This window comes from Pelodiscus sinensis, chromosome 1 (genome assembly GCF_052426305.1).
Source record: "Pelodiscus sinensis isolate ZL-2025 chromosome 1, ASM5242630v1, whole genome shotgun sequence".
Classification (NCBI taxonomy): domain Eukaryota; kingdom Metazoa; phylum Chordata; order Testudines; family Trionychidae; genus Pelodiscus; species Pelodiscus sinensis.
In genome coordinates, this window is record NC_143052.1 from 310,742,414 (window position 1) to 310,760,551 (window position 18,138).

The following is an 18,138-nucleotide window of genomic DNA, read 5'->3' on the forward strand; positions in this document are numbered from 1 at the left end:
CTACTGATTCCTTTGGCCTTTGCTGCCTCTAAGCTTAGAGTGTCAAGTTCAAGCTGTATTCCATTTGTCTGTATAATAGTGCCAGAGTTCCTACTTAGGATTTGGTCCCCATTGCACTAAGGGCTATATAAATATAGAGGGTGTGATTGTCTCCTCTGCCAATGAGTAAGAAAGGGGTGAGGATTCTCATAGACTCATAGACTTTAAGGTCAGAAGGGTCCATTATGATCATCTAGTCTGACCCCCTGCACAGTGCAGGCCACAGAATCTCAACCACCCCTCTTAGAATAATCCTCTCACCTATATCAAAGATATTGAAGCATTCAAATACTTTGAAGGACCCAACATGCAGAGAGTCCTTCAGCTGTAATCTGTGCCCAATGCTACAGAGTAAGGCGAAAAACCTCCAGGGCCTCTGCCAATCTACCCTGGAGGAAAATTCCTTCCCGACCCCAAATATGGCGATCAGCTAAACCCTGAGCATGTGGGCAAGACTCACCAGCCAGACACCCAGAAAGTTCCCTAGAGCAACTCCTATCATCCCTCCATTGACCTATTTCCAACTGATAATGAATGGTCAATTAGTTACCAAGATCATGTTATTTCATCCAACCATCCCCTTATAGAATCCTAGAACTGGAAGAGACCCCAGAAGGTCGTCAAGTCCAGCCCCCCGCTGTAGGCAGGACCAATCCCATCTAAATCAACCCGGCCAGGGCTTTGTCAAGCCGAGACTTAAATACCTCTAGGGATGGAGACTCCACTACTTCCCTAGGTAACCCATTCCAATGCTTCACTACCCTTCTAGTAAAATAGTTTTTCCTAATATCCAATCTGGACCTCTCCCACCACAACTTGAGACCATTGCTCCTTGTTCTGCCATCTGTCACTACTGAGAACAGCCTCTCTCCAGCCTCTTTGGAACCTCCCTTCAGGAAGTTGAAGGCTGCTATCAAATCCCCCCTCACTCTTCGCTTCTGCAGACTAAACAGACCCAAGTCCCTCAGCATCTCCTCGGAGGTCATATGCTCCGGCCCCCTAATCATTTTGGTTGCCCTCCGCTGGACCCTCTCCAATGCTTCCGCATCCTTTTTGTAGTGGGGGGCCCAGAACTGGACACAATACTCCAGATGTGGCCTCACCAAAGCCGAATAAAGGGGAATAATGACATCTCTGGATCTGCTGGCAATGCTCCTCTTAATGCATCCTAATATGCCATTAGCCTTCTTGGCTACAAGGGCACACTGTTGACTCATATCTAGCTTCTCATCCACTGTAACCCCCAGGTCCTTTTCTGCAGAACTACAACTGAACTGGCTGGTCCCCAGCCTGTAACTATGCTTGGGATTCTTCCGTCCCAAGTGCAGGACTCTACATTTGTCTTTGTTGAATCTCATGAGATTTCTAGTGGCCCAATCCTCCAATTTGTCTAAGTCACTCTGGATCCTATCTCTGCCCTTAAGCGTATCTACCTCTCCCCCCAGCTTAGTGTCATCTGCAAACTTGCTGAGGGTGCAATCTATCCCCTCATCCAGGTCATTAATAAAGATATTGAACAAAACTGGTCCTAGAACCGAACCTTGGGGCACTCCACTAGAAACCGACCGCCATCCTGACATCGAACCGTTGATCACTACCCGCTGGGCCCGGCCTTCTAGCCATCTTTCTATCCATCTTACCGTCCATTTATCCAATCCACATTCTCTTAACTTGCTGGCAAGAATATTGTGGGAGACGGTATCAAAAGCCTTGCTAAAGTCAAGGTATATAACATCCACTGACTTTCCCATGTCCACCGAGCCAGTTACCTCATCATAGAAGCTAATCAGATTGGTCAGGCACGACTTGCCCTTTGTGAATCCATGCTGACTATTCCTGATCACTTTCCTCTCATCCAAGTGTCTCAAAATGGATTCCTTTAGGATCCCTTCCATGATTTTTCCGGGAACCGAGGTAAGACTGACCGGCCTATAGTTCCCTGGATCGTCCTTCTTCCCTTTTTTGAAGATGGGCACTACATTTGCCTTTTTCCAGTCATCTGGGATTTCTCCCGATCTCCACGACTTTTCAAAGATAATGGCCAAAGGCTCCTCAATGACATTTGCCAACTCCCTCAGTACCCTCGGGTGCATTAAGTCTGGACCCATGGATTTGTGTACGTTTCGCTTTTCTAAATAGTTCCTAACCTGTTCTTTACCCACCAAGGGCTGTCCATCTTCTTCCCATCTTGCGTCACTTAGCACAGAAGTCCAGGAGCCGACCTTGTCCGTGAATACAGAGGCAAAGAAAGAATTGAGTACTTCAGCTTTCCCCACATCCTCTGTCACTAGCTTACCTCCTTCATCCATTAGGGACTGCACACCCTCTCTGATCACCTTCTTCTTGTGATGGGAAGCACCAGGGAGCCAATTACTAAGGGCAGGCATGGGCCTTGATGTAACTTAGGGTATGGCTGCACTAGCCACCCTAGTTCGAACTAGGGTTGCTAATGTAGCCATACCCTTAGACAACGTCTCATGAAGCTTTAATTTATTCCTCTGATACGAGGGCCTTAATGGTCAGTTGAGGGTTGCTGTGATGAAGTAGAGCTCTGCCAATTCTGCCCCTAGAATGCCTCTCCTGGTATCTTCAGGCTAAAAAGCCCAGCGGCAATACCACTAGCTCATTTTCTTATTGAGTTGTGAAGAAGGATTTCACAGTAGTCAGTAGACATAACTCCCAGATGCATTTTCTTGATACTGCCACAATTTGTTCTGGTCCAATGGAAACAGTGGTCTGCCAGTCTGTTTGTTTGGTGTTGACTGGAACACACGCACAACTCCTGAAAATGTAACATGCAACTACAGGTTGGACCTTCTTGGTCCGGCACTGTCAGGACCTGAGCAGTCCCAAACCAGGCGGCTTGCCAGACCAGGGGAGGTCAGTGTTCCCATGTTGGCTGTCCCACTCCCAGGCTTCCAAAACTGGGGCTCCTTCTTGCTGCTACCCGGAGTTCCCCAGGTTCTGCTGCCGGGGCCACCTAGATACCACCAGCCTGTTCAGATGCCACAGCCTCGCTACCGTTTGGGATTCCCCAGGGCTCCCTGACCAAGGCTCACCTACTGCTGCCTGCCTCGCTGCTGCTGGGGGTTCTCTGGCCAGGGCTACCTGGCCACCCCAACCTCACTGCACTGGGAATTCCAGGGGTTCCCTGGCTGGGGCTCCCTGGCCACCTGCCCCTGACAACATCGGGGAGTTCTCTGGCTGGGGCCACCCAGCTGCCCAGCCAGCTGCCACTGGGTGTTTCCCGGGATTCCCTGGCTGGTGCTGCCTGGCTGCCACCAGCTCCGCTGCGGGGGCCAGTCCTGCTCCGACCTGGCTTCCCTGGGGCTGCCTGTGCTGCCGCCTGGCCCTGCTGCTGCAAGGGGTTCCCCAGGCGGGGCAGGGACTCCCTATTTGCTGCTTGGCCTGGCTGACACCAGGGGTTCCCTGCCCGGGGCGGGGGCTCCCTGTTCACCACATGGTCCTGCTGAGGCCGGGGGTTCTCTGGCCGGACCAGGGCTCCCCAGGCACCACCTGGCCCAGCCACTGCTGGCCCAGCCAGAGCTTCCCAGCCCTGCATTCTCCTGGCTGGCTTCAGCTCTTTGCCTCTGGGACTCTCTGGTCCAGCAACATCTGCGGCTCTGCCGGACCATGGATGTTGCCGGAGCAGAGAGTCCCGATTTTGAAAGTGTAAAAACCTATTGGATGCGCTTTCATTGTTATTGTTATCTGTCTTAGTATAAATAATGTTTATCATGTTTTTAACTCTGCACTCTTGGTTTCATAATTTTTACATAAGCAAATTTATATTTGGAAATTACATTCTGAAGATAAGACATTTTAAATGTTTAGTTACTTTTATGGCTAGGTTTCTTCTATTGACAAGGGGTTGCTTATTCATTGGACCTTTATAATGGTTATTAAACACAAAACCTTCTGCTCTAAAATGTTGGCCGTTACCACTTAAGCTGATGGAGCAAGTACTTTGGCTAAGAGCAGTATCAGGCTATTCTCAATGTGAACCGGTCACTTGCTTGCATTACGTGTACTCTAACATTAAGCTGAACTTAATTGATATTTTGGCGTTGGAGCTTCCCTACTATATATGTGATATGTAGAAGGTCTTCAATTCATTTATGGATAGAAGAATAGTTTATTTTTCTCTGTGTGTTCAAGGAGGATTAACATTTCCCATAAACAATGATGAAAATTAAGAATTTTTCTTAACTGGGAACTCAGTTCTTGCATTTTGCAGGTTTTTTTCAACAGAAAATTGGAGGATTTCAGAACATTTAAAAAGTAAATCTGAAAAAGGCTAGTTAAAATTAATATCAAATATTGGGGGTTGAAATTAGTATGGCAATATAATAGTCCCATGCAACCCATCTACTGTAGTAGCTCTCTACAGAGCTAAGTAAATTCAAACCAGCTGAAGGTATCATCCAGTATTATTTAAAAAATACCCATTTGTTTATAGAGAATGACAATGGGTCTATTACTTACATGCCTTCCTCCCACGAATGTTCATGAGTGTTAGGACTGTTACATATGTGTGTGTATAATACTATCTACTCACTTCTGTTGCTGCATCTCCTTTGCCTCTAATCCCTGCAGACTCCTCACCCAGCGCTCTTTGAAAAGTCTTTTTCCATCTTTCTTTTTCCTCACTATAGCTTTGGGAGAAGAGACTATCAGTTTGGAATATCATATAATTAATAAAGACATTATCATGAATAGGCCTATGCCAAGGTCTCTATTTGTAACATAAAAATATCCTTGGAACAGTAATCATTCTTCAGCGTAGTTACTGATTGAAAACTAGCTGGTGTATTTTATGCAAAAACTAGAGTATGGGGGCATCTAAGGTGCACGGGGACAAAGGAGCTTGCTAACAGCCCTTTTCAAGGTGTTACTTACTGCCCTCCCAAACACACACACACTATAGCTAGCCAACTCCAGAGACTAGTTTAAGGGAAGATTTGGGGCTAAAACTTTGCCCAGTTCCTGCCATTTTCCAACTGAAGTATCTATTGGAAAACATCTGGAGTGCAATTCTTGAGCTTCCCTCAGCAGTTGGGACTAAGACCCTAGTAACTCTAACGCAGTGGATCTACTGGGCTCCACATGCAGCCCACAAACCTCCTGGCTGCCCCTCCCCCTTCCCGCCCCCCCCCCCCCGGCCTTCTCTACACACCTCTGCTGCACCAGGGCACCAGAGCCCTGCACTTCCTTCCCAGCACTTTTGGAGCATGTGAATCATCTGATTCATGTTCCATCCCCGCTCCTACCCCTCTCTCCCAGATATGGAATATCACGAATCAGCTGTTCACAGCATTCTAGTTCTGGTAAATGGGGGGGAGTAGGCGAGGGGATGAAGCATGAATCAGGCAGTTTGCATACTCCAAGGCTGCGTCTAGACTGGTATGATTTTGCACAATACTTTCAACAGAAAAGTTTTTCCATTAAAAGTATTTGTGCAAGAAAACATCTATACTGGCATGTGCCTTTGCGCAAAAGATTTGCTTTTGTGCAAAAGCATCTATGCCAGTGTAGACGCTCTCTTGCACAAGAAAGCTCAGATGGCCGTTTTAGCCATCGGGCTTTCTTATGCAAGAAATGGATGTTACCTGTCTACACTGGCCCTCCTGTGCAAGAATACTTCCACAAGAGGGCTTATCCCTGAGTGGGAGCATCAGAGTATTTGCACAAGAACCACTGATTTTGTACATTACAAAGTCAGTGTTCTTGCGCAAATACTCGTGGCCAGTGTAGAGAGGCGGCAAGATTTTGTGCAAAATCATGCCAGTCTAGACACAGGCCAAAAGTGCTGGGAGGGATGGTGAGGAGCAGGTAAGTGCAGGGCTCTGGTACCCCAGTGTTTGAGAGAGGTGCATGGGGGGGGGCGATGGACAAATACAGGGGGTCCACAGGGCCAGAGGTGGAGCCCCAGTGGGCCATAGGCTGCTGCAGACCACTGAGGTGAAGGAGGGCCACTCCTGTGACCCATCCCTCATTCCTGGTTGCCCATTCCTGTTCTAACACTTAGTGAGCGTGCAGAAATCTTTACCTTTCCCCTATGCAGCTGTGTTGGAGTAGGTACAATCTTGCCCTGAGTGGTGAACTGGAATGCTGCTAATGTATCACAGTATGTAGATTGCAGTAAAACGTTCCATATAGTGCTGTGAGATGGACTGTGAAGAATAATTATACATATGAAACATTTGAACAAAGGCACACTAGAAAAAATAATAAGTAGGGCTAAGAAACTACTTGACCAAAAGGGGCTGAGAAGGCCTGTAAAAGGACCTCCTCAGGAGGAACTGATTAATACCACATTTTCTCCTATGGGTCAGAGTCAAATTTACACCTTCCTTTAGCTCAAGCTTTCTAGTAAGAACAAATTGAGAAGGACAACAAATATTCAGGGGAACACAGCCTTGCTGCTGAGCTAGCAGGTGTGTTTGAGGTCAACTGAAAATTGATTAGGATTGGTGGAAAAAATATGTCAGGAACAACTATCAGTGTCCTTCAGATCCATACTTTAGTCTCACAGCAATGAGGGGTAGTTAGGCTAGAAGTTTTTGGTGTCAATTTTGACCATTCTCAACCATGGCAACCAAAACACCAGTTATATGTCATTGCTTTTCACTTGCATGATTTTCCAATGCAGCATTTATTTAATCTATGGTTCATGACCTTGCAAAATAGACACGTACTTCTGGCTGCACAGTCTAATATCTTCACGTGGCTTTCAGATGAACAGCTTTGGTACATGCAGTTTGTTCAGAATGAAGCAATGTGTTTGCTCACTGGTTTGAGCAACTGTAATAATATTACATCCATTCAGCATACTTTATATAGAATCATAGATTACTAGGACTGGAAGGGACCTCGAGAGGTCATCGAGTCCAGTCCCCTGCCCTCATGGCAGGACCAAATACTATCTAGACCATCCCTGATACACATTTATCTAACCTACTCTTAAATATCTCCACAGATGGAGATTCCACAACCTCCCTGGGCAATTTATTCCAGTGTTTGACTACCCTGACAGTTAGGAACTTTTTCCTAATGTCCAATCTAAACCTCCCTTGCTGCAGTTTAAGCCCATTGCTTCTTGTTTTATCCTCAGAGGCCAAGATGAACACGTTTTCTTCCTCCTCCTTAGGACACCCTTTTAGATACCTGAAAACTGCTATCATGTCCCCCCTCAATCTTCTCTTTTCCAAACTAAACAAACCCAATTCTTTCAGCCTTCCCTCATAGGTCATGTTCTCTAGACCTTTCATCATTCTTGTTGCTCTTCTCTGGACCCTCTCTAATTTCTCCACATCCTTTTTGAAATGCGGTGCCGAGAACTGGACACAATACTCCAACTGAGGCCTAAACAGTGCAGAGTAGAGTGGAAGAATGACTTCTCGTGTATTGCTCACAACACATCTGTTCATGCATCCCAGAATCATGTTTCCTTTCTTTGCAACAGCATCACACTGCTGGCTCATGTTCAGCTTGTGGTCCACTATAACCCCTAGATACCCTTCTGCCGTACTCCTTCCTAGACAGTCGCTTCCCATTCTGTATGCGTGAAACTGATTGTTCCTTCCTAAGTGGAGCACTTTGCATTTGTCTTTATTAAACTTCATCCTGTTTACCTCAGACCATTTCTCCAATTTGTCCAGATCATTTTGAATTATGACCCTATCCTCTAGAGCAGTCGCAACCCCTCCCAGCTTGGAATCATCTGCAAACTTAATAAGCGTACTTTCTATGCCAATATCTAAATCGTTGATGAAGGTATTGAAGAGAGCCGGCACCAATACAGATCCCTGTGGAACCCCACTTGTTATGCCTTTCCAGCAGGATTGTGAACCATTAATAACTACTCTCTGAGTACGGTTATCCAGCCAGTTATGTACCCACCTTATAGTAGCCCCATCTAAGTTGTATTTGCCTAATTTATTGATAAGAATATCATGCGAGACCGTATCAAATGCCTTACTAAAGTCTAGGTATACCACATCTACCACTTCTCTCTTATCCACAAGACTCATCCTATCAAAGAAAGCTTTCAAATTGGTTTGACATGAGTTGTTCTTTACAAATCCACGCTGGCTGTTCCCTATCATCTTGCCACCTTCCAATATTGTCTGCTAGTAAAGTGCATGAGTATCAGAGGGGTAGCTGTGTTAGTCTGAATCTGCAAAAGTGGTGAGGAATCCTGTGGCACCTTATAGACTAACTGAAGTGTCGGAGCATAAGCTTTCATGGGCAAAGACCCACTTCGTCAGATGCATGTTGTGGAAATTTCCAGAGGGAGGTATAAATATGCAGGCCAGAATCAGGCTAGACATGACGAGGTGGATCCAATCAGGGAGTATGAGGCCCACTTCTAGTAGCTTATCTGGAGGTGTGAATACCAAGAGAGGAGAAGCTGCTTTTGTAGTTAGCTAGCCATTCACAGTCTTTGTTTAATCCTGAGATGATTGTGTCAAACTTGAAGATGAACTGTAGCTCAGAAGTTTCTCTTTGAAGTCTGGTCTTGAATTATTTTTGCTGCAGGATGGCTACCTTTAGATCTGCAATTGTGTGTTCAGGGAGATTGAAAAAACCCTACAGGGTTTTGTATATTGCCATTCCTAATATCTGATTTGTGTCCATTTATTCTTTTACGTAGGGACTGTCCAGTTTGGCCAATGTATATAGCAGAGGGGCATTGTTGGCACATGATGACGTTTATTACGTTAGTAGATGTGCAGGAGAATGAACCAGTGACAGTATGGCTGATCTGGTTAGGTCCTGTGATGGTGTTGCTGGCGTATATATGTGGGCAGAGTTGGCACTGAGGTTTGTTGCATGGATTGGTTCCTGAGTTAGAGTTATTATGGTGCGGTGTATAGTTGCTGGTGAGAATATGCTTCAGGTTGGCGGGTTGTCTGTGGGCGAGGACTGGCCTGACTCCCAAGGCCTGTGAAAGCGAGGGATCATTGTCCAGGATGGGTTGTAGATCACTAATGATATGTTGAAGAGGTTTTAGCTGAGGACTGTAGGTGATGGCCAGTGGTGGTCTGTTGGTTTCTTTCTTGGGCTTGTCCTGTAGCAGGAGGCTTCTGGGTACACGCTTGGCCCTGTTAATCTGTCTCCTCATTTCCTCATGTGGGTATCGTAGTTTACAGAATGCTTGTCAAGTGTAGACTGCTATTTTTAAAGTAGGTCTGATTGAAATCTGGTAAACAATCATTCTGACAAAATGCCTTTTTTATTTAGAAAATTAAAATGTGCATAGATTTTAAAAAAATCGGATTCATTTTTGAGGGGAAAAAATAACTCTTAATCTTTTTTTAATTCCCCCATGATTTTTCAGTGGCAAATGAGAAAAGATGCATATAGAAAGGAGGGGAAGGGGAACACTGAGAGACTGAAAATCAATTTTTTAGTTATCATTTTTAATTGAGAAAATGGAAAGATGTCCCTTTTTTGACAAAACATTTTTGACCAGTTCTAATTTTAACTGTAAACTAGTGATTTTTCAAACCAGTAGCAATGTTGGCCTGAGGTGTATTAAAGGCCTTTTCCTGATTTGTATCTGTGTTCAAGTATCAGATACTGCTTAGCTATCCTCCCCAGGCTTTAACCTATGGGAGTGGAATTCCCTTTACCCCAGACTTCGCAATCTACTTAGCAACCTCCTTTTTCATTCTACAGAATAAAACATTGTAGCTAGGGAAAGATTTCCTAAAAAGAAAGGCAGTAATGAATGCACCTGTAACATTCATCTCCCGTAAAGAAGAGTTTGTTTTAAGAGCTGCATCAGTGTGCTGCATGTTTTCACAAAAGCCCCTGCAGTTGATGCTGCAGTTGAAACCCTCAGGTTGCCCTCTAACGTGGCCCTGTGAAACATGACATATGCTATACAGGGGTTGTTGGTTTCTCTGAAACTAACTGGGGGCCCAGTTCTTCCATCCTAACTGTCTGAAACAATCCCAGGGCGATCTCTCAGCATGAGTCAGGCTGAAGCCAGTGCACAATGCAGTGACTCACTGAGCGGGGTGTCTTGCTGGGAGCATATGACACCAGCACTCCAGCTTTTGCATTCACTACACTTTGGTCTCCAGATGGGGTATTAAGTCTGGGTTAATACAAAAAAAAGCCCCGAGAGGCCTGGGACCAGAACTGCTCTTTTCTGTGTAAAAGGGCTCGACAACGCAGAACTTGCTCCCCTCCTTGTTGGGTTGCTAATTTCAGTTGGACTTGTTCCTGGAGCTCTTATGACATCATCTTTATTAAAGATTGATCTTTAATTCTTGGAGGGTTGACAAACTTACCTCCATGGTCCAAGACAGTCCAAACATGGTGATCTTCCAGCCAAGCTTCAATAGAAACCTGTTTAATTGGGCTTAGGGTAATGTGTCTGGCTGAGTGCCTGTTGAAATGCTCATTTTAATAATGGGGTAGTATATATTTATAATGCTGTGTCAGGGTGCCTAGAGCTGTTGGCATGTCTTCCTTTATCATAATTTAAATCTAAAAAATAAGGGGGACAAAACTGTGCTCTCATTAATAATTTTTAGTTTGCTGTTAACATTTTTAAATGAGGCTAATTAATGACTAAAACACGTCATCAGTGTGCGTGGAAACTTTTCCAACATTTGAAGTCTTTAAATAAAGTTTGAGTGTCTTCCTTTATATTATCTGACCTGGGAATTTTGCAGTCAAGGGTTTTCTTGCCTATAGATTTTTCTTTTGGGCCTTGTTTGGTGCCAAAGACAGGACTTGTACAGTGTATGGTGCTCTGCAAAATCTAAAACTCTGTTCTGGTGAATATGGGGGTTGATTAGAGATTAGAAGTTTCCATTCTATAAAAAATTCCAAAATTCTGAAAAATAATCCATTTTTGGAATGACAAGTAGAATTTTCATAATTTCTCGTGGAAGAAAAGATCCTCCAGAAGTTTAAGAAACAAACATTTTCAAACAAAATTGAGCCCCTCTCCTAAATGTTGTGGCTGCTGTCTCAGTCTGGTCTTCCAGGACTGTTATAAACAGGTTGCTCGCTCTCCAGCTCTGGCTTCTAAAGTTCTGTCAATTGTCAAGAAACCTGCTCCTACTCTACCACTGATGGGGCACTATTTTTTTTATTAAACAACGAGGAGCTTTTCAACTACAAAAGCTTATGCCCAAATAAATCTGTTAGTTTTTAAGGTACTGCAGGACTTCTCATTGCTTTTGTATAGACAGACAAAAATGGCTACCCTTCTGACATTTGTCACCATGCAAGTCACTGTGGGTTTTTAAAAACATTTTACTGAGACAAGTCACAACGCTACATCCTACATTACTTATTGAGGATCAGGCTAATATGCAAAGAACCTGACTAAAGACTGGCTTGCTGGCTGGGGAGCCCACCTCTGAGTATGCTAAAACAGGTGAGCAAATTAGTAGATACTTGTTATTTTAGGCACCTCTCTTTGTACCTACTTGATGTGAAAGTTTTTCCATTACAAGGGCAGCACATAATTTACTATACAGGTTGAACCTCTCTAATCCAGAACTCTCTCATCCATCATTTCATGTGTGTGGCCAAGTTTCCTGTGGTCCCATAAAGTTTGTTTACATCCACCTGTCCTATCTCTTAGTGTTCTGTGTTATTATTTAGTTCTAATTTACCCCTAAGTGCCCTCTAGCAGCACAGTAAGCTGTAGAAGTGTTGGTAATGCTGCTAGACAATATTGACATCCTGTGGTCCAAAAAATTCTCTCCTTCAGAATTGGTCAGGTCCCAAGAGTTCCGGACTAGAGAGTACCAAAAAAACATAGGAGAAGTTGCATATTTCCTGTAACATGAAATATCAGTTCCTGATGCTAAGAAATGAATTTGTTCTGTTTAAAATGCAGCTTCATTACTGCAACATTAAGTAAGAAGGTTGGGAATCCCCAGGACACAAATATTTCCCGGACAAAACCATCGCCTCTGCAAGTATGTTCTCCTTTTCGTGCAAGCCCTCCAATACAGCATCTTCCTCACAGCAAATATATAATGGACCCTAACTGGAGTTGATTACCTTTGATACAGACATTTTAAAAATATTCTTTGAGCTCTACAAATCAAATACATAGATTCTTCTCCCAAATAAAGACCCATCATTCAAATCAATCATTTTGTACAAATTCCTCTCATCTTTCCATCTGTGTTTTCTTTTCTGCATCCAGGACTGGCCACAGACTTTGCCCAGATCTGGGCAATGCGGGTGGGGCTCAACTCCAGGCCCTGGTGGGGCTTTGTGAAAGGGGTGGCACTTGGGGCTAGCCTTTTTTGGCCAGGCCTCAGTGCCACCTGAATCTCAATACATAGGGCTCTGGTGGTGATTTAAAGGGCCCAGGGCTATGGCTGCTGTTGCTGCTGCAGTAGTAGCTCAAATCCCTGGGCCCTTTGAAATTACCAGGCCCTGGTGCAACTTCCCCCTTTGCTCCTCCCTGTTGGTGGCCCTGTCAACATCTGTTCCAATCACAATCATATATATCTTAGAAATTAAATCTTGTTCCAGCTTTCTCCTGGGTCACCTCCTCAAATGTATTTCAAGGTCTTAAAAGGATCATCTTATATCCAGATACCACAGTGAAATGTTTGACTTGTAGATGTTGAAAATATGGACTCTTTATATTATTTACACAGCCCCATATAAACATGCTGTGAGCGGGAATGGAGCATGCCAGTGTCCTGTCCATGCTACAGATTCTGCTCTTCATGTTCAGGCTAAGACTTTGGGAAACCCTGCATGGTGACTGGGGACATCACAGGCTGCATTTAGTTAGGCCATGATACAGCAAATTTCTTGAGCTCATGGTTAACTTTAGGCATGCAAGTGTCTTTATTGGGACTTACTGAAGTGCTTTGATGGATCCAGCATGAGTCTCTCAGATAGAAAGCCAGGGAAAACTGCAGGTTGCGTGTGTGGCCAGTGGCTTCAACGGAAAATCTTCTTTGTATTCACTACAACCAATTCTCTATCCTTTAGTCTCTGTCTTAGCCTCACCCACAGGCAACACTGGGGAGAATAGGAAGAGGAAGCAATGTATCTAATGAGTAGGGATTATTCTTATGAAAGTTTTATCTTTAATAAGAAATTAGAGGGGTGTGTGTGTGTGTGTGTGTGTGTGTGTGTGTGTGTGTGTGTGTGTGTGTGTATCTCACTGCTGCTTGGATCAACCTCTTTTGTCAGGGAGAGCTAAAGGTGTCCCAGTCCTAAGCTAAGTCTTGTACATGTTTCTCAAATGGGCAACCGCCACGCTCAACTACAGTGTGATGCTGTTGCAAAAAAAGTAACCATGATTCTGGGATGCATTAACAGACGTGTTGTGAGCAAGACACGAGAAGTCATTCATCTGCTCTACTCTGTGCTGGTTAGGCCTCAATTGGAGTATTGTGTTCAGTTCTGGGCACCGCATTTCAAGAAAGCTGTGGAGAAATTGGAGAGGGTCCAGAGAAGAGCAACAAGAATGATTAAAGGTTTAGAGAACATGACCTATGAGGAAAGGCTGAAGGAATTAGGTTTGTTTAGTTTAGAAAAGAGAAGATTGAGGGGGAACATGATAGCAGTTTTCAGGTATCTAAAAGGGTGTCCTAAGGAGGAGGAAGAAAACTTGTTCATCTTGGCCTCTGAGGGTAGAACAAGAAGCAATGGGCTTAAACTGCAGCAAGAGAGGTTTAGGTTAGACATTAGGAAAAAGTTCCTAACTGTCAGGATAGCCAAACACTGGAATAAATTGCCCAGGGAGGTTGTGGAATCTCCATCTGTGGAGATATTTAAGAGTAGGTTAGATAAATGTCTATCAGGGATGGTCTAGACAGTATTTGGTCCTGCCATGAGGGCGGGGACTGGACTCGATGAGCTCTCGAGGTCCCTTCCAGTTCTAGTATTCTATGATTCTATGATTCAAGTGATTTTCTTCATTTTAAGTTCCTCTTTTCTTCCTGGTAGTTTTATGGCTTCTTGTAAACTAGCTCCTTCCTTGCCTCCTTGTCAGAGGAGTTCCAATTTTTCCTTGAAATCTTAAATCCTCCAAAGAAGGCAGGTAATGAAACCAAAGGAAGGAATTAAAAAGAAGAAGATAGGCAGGAAGGGGGAGAAAGTGGTCTGCCTCTGCACTCCAACAGGATGCTACCCTACCCATGCTTGTGGAAGGGATTGCAAAGGAGCCCAAGAGACTCAGGCACCAAATTCTGATATTTGGGTGCTTAATTCTCCTAGTCTGTATGGTTGCCAAAAATACTGCCCAATCCAATGGGCCTCAGCAGAACAGCCAGATACTATTGTAAGGTTTTGGTCTGGTATGACGTCAAGAGACGATTTTGCCTCTATAGGGGTATGTCTACACTACAAAGTTAATTTGAACTAACAGACGTTAGTTCGAATTAACTTTAATAGGTGCTACACAGGTAAACTGCTAGTTCAAACTTAGTTCGAACTAGCGGAGCGCTTAATTCGAACTAGGTAAACCTCATTCTACGAGGACTAACGCCTAGTTTGAATTAAGTAGTTCGAATTAAGGGCTGTGTAGCCACTTAATTTGAACTAGAGGGAGGCTAGCCCTCCCCAGCTTTCCCTGGTGGCCACTCTGGGCACCCCCAGGGAAATTCTTCTGCCCCCCTCCCGGCCCCGCACCCCTTAAAGGGGCACGGGCTGGCTACAGTGCCCGTGCCAGGTGCAAGCCTGCCAGCACCCAGCCAGCAGACCCTGCACCTGGCACAGCACGAACCAGCCACCCGCTGCCACCCAGCCCTCCGCCTCTTCCCGGAACCAGGCTGGCGGCTCCCGGGAGCTTGCCCGGGACCGCAAGAGGCGGGCGCCCGCCTGGTGTAGTGCGGAGATCGTGGACCTCATCCACGACCTCCGCACTAGGCACAGGAAAGTGGCCGTCTAGGGCAGGATAGCTGCCAGCCTGGCCATCCAGAAGCAGGTTTGCATGAAAATCAGGGTGGTCCAGTGAGACCCCCGACCCTGAGCCCTGAGCTTAGAACATAAGAACATAAGAACGGCCGTACTGGGTCAGACCAAAGGTCCATCTAGCCCAGTAGCCTGTCTACCGACAGCGGCCAACACCAGCTACCCCAGAGGGGATGGACCGAAGACAATGACCAAGCCATTTGTCTCGTGCCACCCATCTCCAGCCTTCCACAAACGGAGGCCAGGGACACCATTTCTACCCCCTGGTTAATAGCACTCCATGGACCCAACCTCCATGAATTTATCTAACTTCTCTTTAAACTCTGTTATTGTTCTAGCCTTCACCGCCTCCTGCAGCAAGGAGTTCTACAGGTTGACTATTTGCTTTGTGAAGAAGAACTTTCTGTTGTTAGTTTGAAGACTGCTACCTATTCATTTCATTTGGTGTCCTCTAGTCCATCTATTATGGGAACTAATGAAGAAATTTTCTTTATGCACCCTCTCCACACCACTCATGCTTTTATAGACCTCTATCATATCCCCCCTCAGTCTCCTCTTTTCTAAGCTGAAAAGTCCCAGTCTCTTTAGCCTCTCTTCATATGGGGCCTGTTCCAAACCCCTGATCATTTTAGTTGCCCTCCCCTCTCCCACCCTCTCTCTTCCCCTCTCCCACCTCCTTTTCCCAATCTCCCCGAGATTTGTTCAATAAAGAGAGTTTCTACTTTTGAACACACGTGTCCTTTATTTTGTACATCAGGAAGGGGGGCTAGGGAAGGGTAAGTGGAAGGAGGTGAGGGAGGAATGGGGTACAAGCCGACGATGGGGAGGACTGGGGTGGCTCTGCAGGCTCCTCGGGGTGCAAGCTCTCCTGCAGCCCCCCGATTGACCTCCCCCCGGGATGGCAGCCTGCAGCAAGTGCAGCCGGGCTGATGGCCGATTGCTGTGATGTGCCGAGTGTGGGCATTCAGGGCACTTCGAGCCAGGACTGCTTTGCTGTCCCTCATCGAGTAGGACAAGCAAGCGGGGAACCCCTGAGAACTGTCTGTCCGGGGTAGGGGTCGGGTCCCTTTAAGCACAGCCCTCAGCTAGCCAGAGACAGCAGCTCCATGCTCTAAGTCCTAATCTGATGCCCTGCCGGCACTGCTTCCGGCCATCCTTAACCTCGGTTCAGGGTCCACTCAATGTGGACATGCTAGTTTGAATTAGCAAAATGCCAGTTCAAACTAGTTTTTAGGTCTACATGCACTAGTTTGAATTAGCTTAGTTCGAGTTCACTAATTCGAATTAAGTTAGTTCGAACTAGTGCTGTAGTGTAGACATACTCTAGGGGTGTGTCTAGACTACATGCCTCCTTCGACGGAGGCATGTAGATTAGCCAGATCGGAAGAGGGAAATGAAGCCGCGATTAAAATAATCGCGGCTTCATTTAAATTTAAATGGCTGCCCCGATCTGCCGATCAGCTGTTTGTCGGCAGATCGGGGCAGTCTGGACGCGACGCGCCGACAAAGAAGCCTTTCTTCATCGGCACAGGTAAGCCTGGTTTCACGAGGCTTACCTGTGCCTATGAAGAAAGGCTTCTTTGTCGGCGCGTCGCGTCCAGACTGCCCCGATCTGCCGACAAACAGCTGATCGGCAGATCGGGGCAGCCATTTAAATTTAAATGAAGCCGCGATTATTTTAATCGCGGCTTCATTTCCCTCTTCCGATCTGGCTAATCTACATGCCTCCGTCGAAGGAGGCATGTAGTCTAGACACACCCTAGGAGTGTCACATGAACACAGCTCTCCCCAAAACATATTGTTAGGCTTTCCCTGAGCATGACATTTCCCCTCTTTTTTGCTGCAAGCAGATGTTTGTTAGGCTATGTCAGGACTGCAGGCTTCCTTCGGAAGATGCTTTTCCAGAAGAGATCTTTCAAAAAACTTTTTTCGAAAGGGAGCGTCCACACTGCCAAAATGCATCGAAAAGGTGATCTGCTTTTTTGAAAGATAGTGTCCACACTGAATGGATACTATCTCACATTGAAACTACAATTACTATGGACAGAGTGACCACCAGGGCACCTGTACTTTTTCCTCTTTCCTTTTCTTTCGAAAGAACTCCCTCTTCCCCACCCACACATGCCTTTTTCTGAAAGAGCTCTTTCAGGAATAGGCTTCTTCCTTGTAGAAAGAGGTTTAACAATTTTAACCCCTCTGTTCTTTTGATTTTTTCCCCAAAAGAATGTGATTGCAGTGATGACATAAATGAAGTTTTTTTGGAAAAATAGCCATTTTTCCAAAAAAACCCCTCAGTAGTGTAGACATAGCCTTATGAGTTGTGAGGCATGTTTCAAACATCTCCTGGTACAGAAAAGGCATATGACTCGCAAGCTATTTACAGTAATTGAAAATAGAAATGGCTTTGTGTCAGGCTGGGCATTTCGCAAGTTATTCTAGGAAAAGAAGAAATGAAAAGCAAAGTGGTCTGGGTTAAGAGCAACACAGAAGAGGTGTGGAGGATGTAAGTCCCAGGCATAATTACTCAGGCCCTGAGCTTGCACAGCCAAGATGCCCAGAACAATAAAACTCAGAGCTTCTGGGAAAAGTTAGGGTTCTATCAACCTGAATTTTACCAGTCTCATAGTAAATTTGGAATGGATTCAGATAACATTTGGAGCCCAAAGCTCCCCTCATGCCACCAGAGTCTCAGTGATCAAAACAGGTTCAAACTCAGCCAGGAAAAGTATGTATTCGTCCCAACTTCCACAGGCTTTGCACAAATCAACTGTGGAGCCAGCCAATCCAGTCTTGGAAAATCACAGAGGAATGGCGATCAAATCTTAGGAGATGAAACTAGAAGACATTAAACTAATTAACGAGCTTGGTTTCTTTAGCCTATCAGAATTAAGGCCAAAAGGGTATATAATCACTGTCTCTAAACACTTCGGCTGTGTCTACACTGGGCCACTTATTCCGGAAAATCAGCCGCTTTTCCGGAATTAGCTGCGAGCTGTCTACGCTGGCCCTTGAATTTCCGGAAAAGCAACGATGCTCTACTGTACAAAATCAGCCGCTATTCCGGAAAAACTATTCTGCTCCCGCTATTCTGCAGCCTGCCAATGTAGACGCTCCTTTTCCGGAAAAACTGAAAACAGAATAGTATTCCGTTTTAAGCATTTCCGGAAATTCATGCTA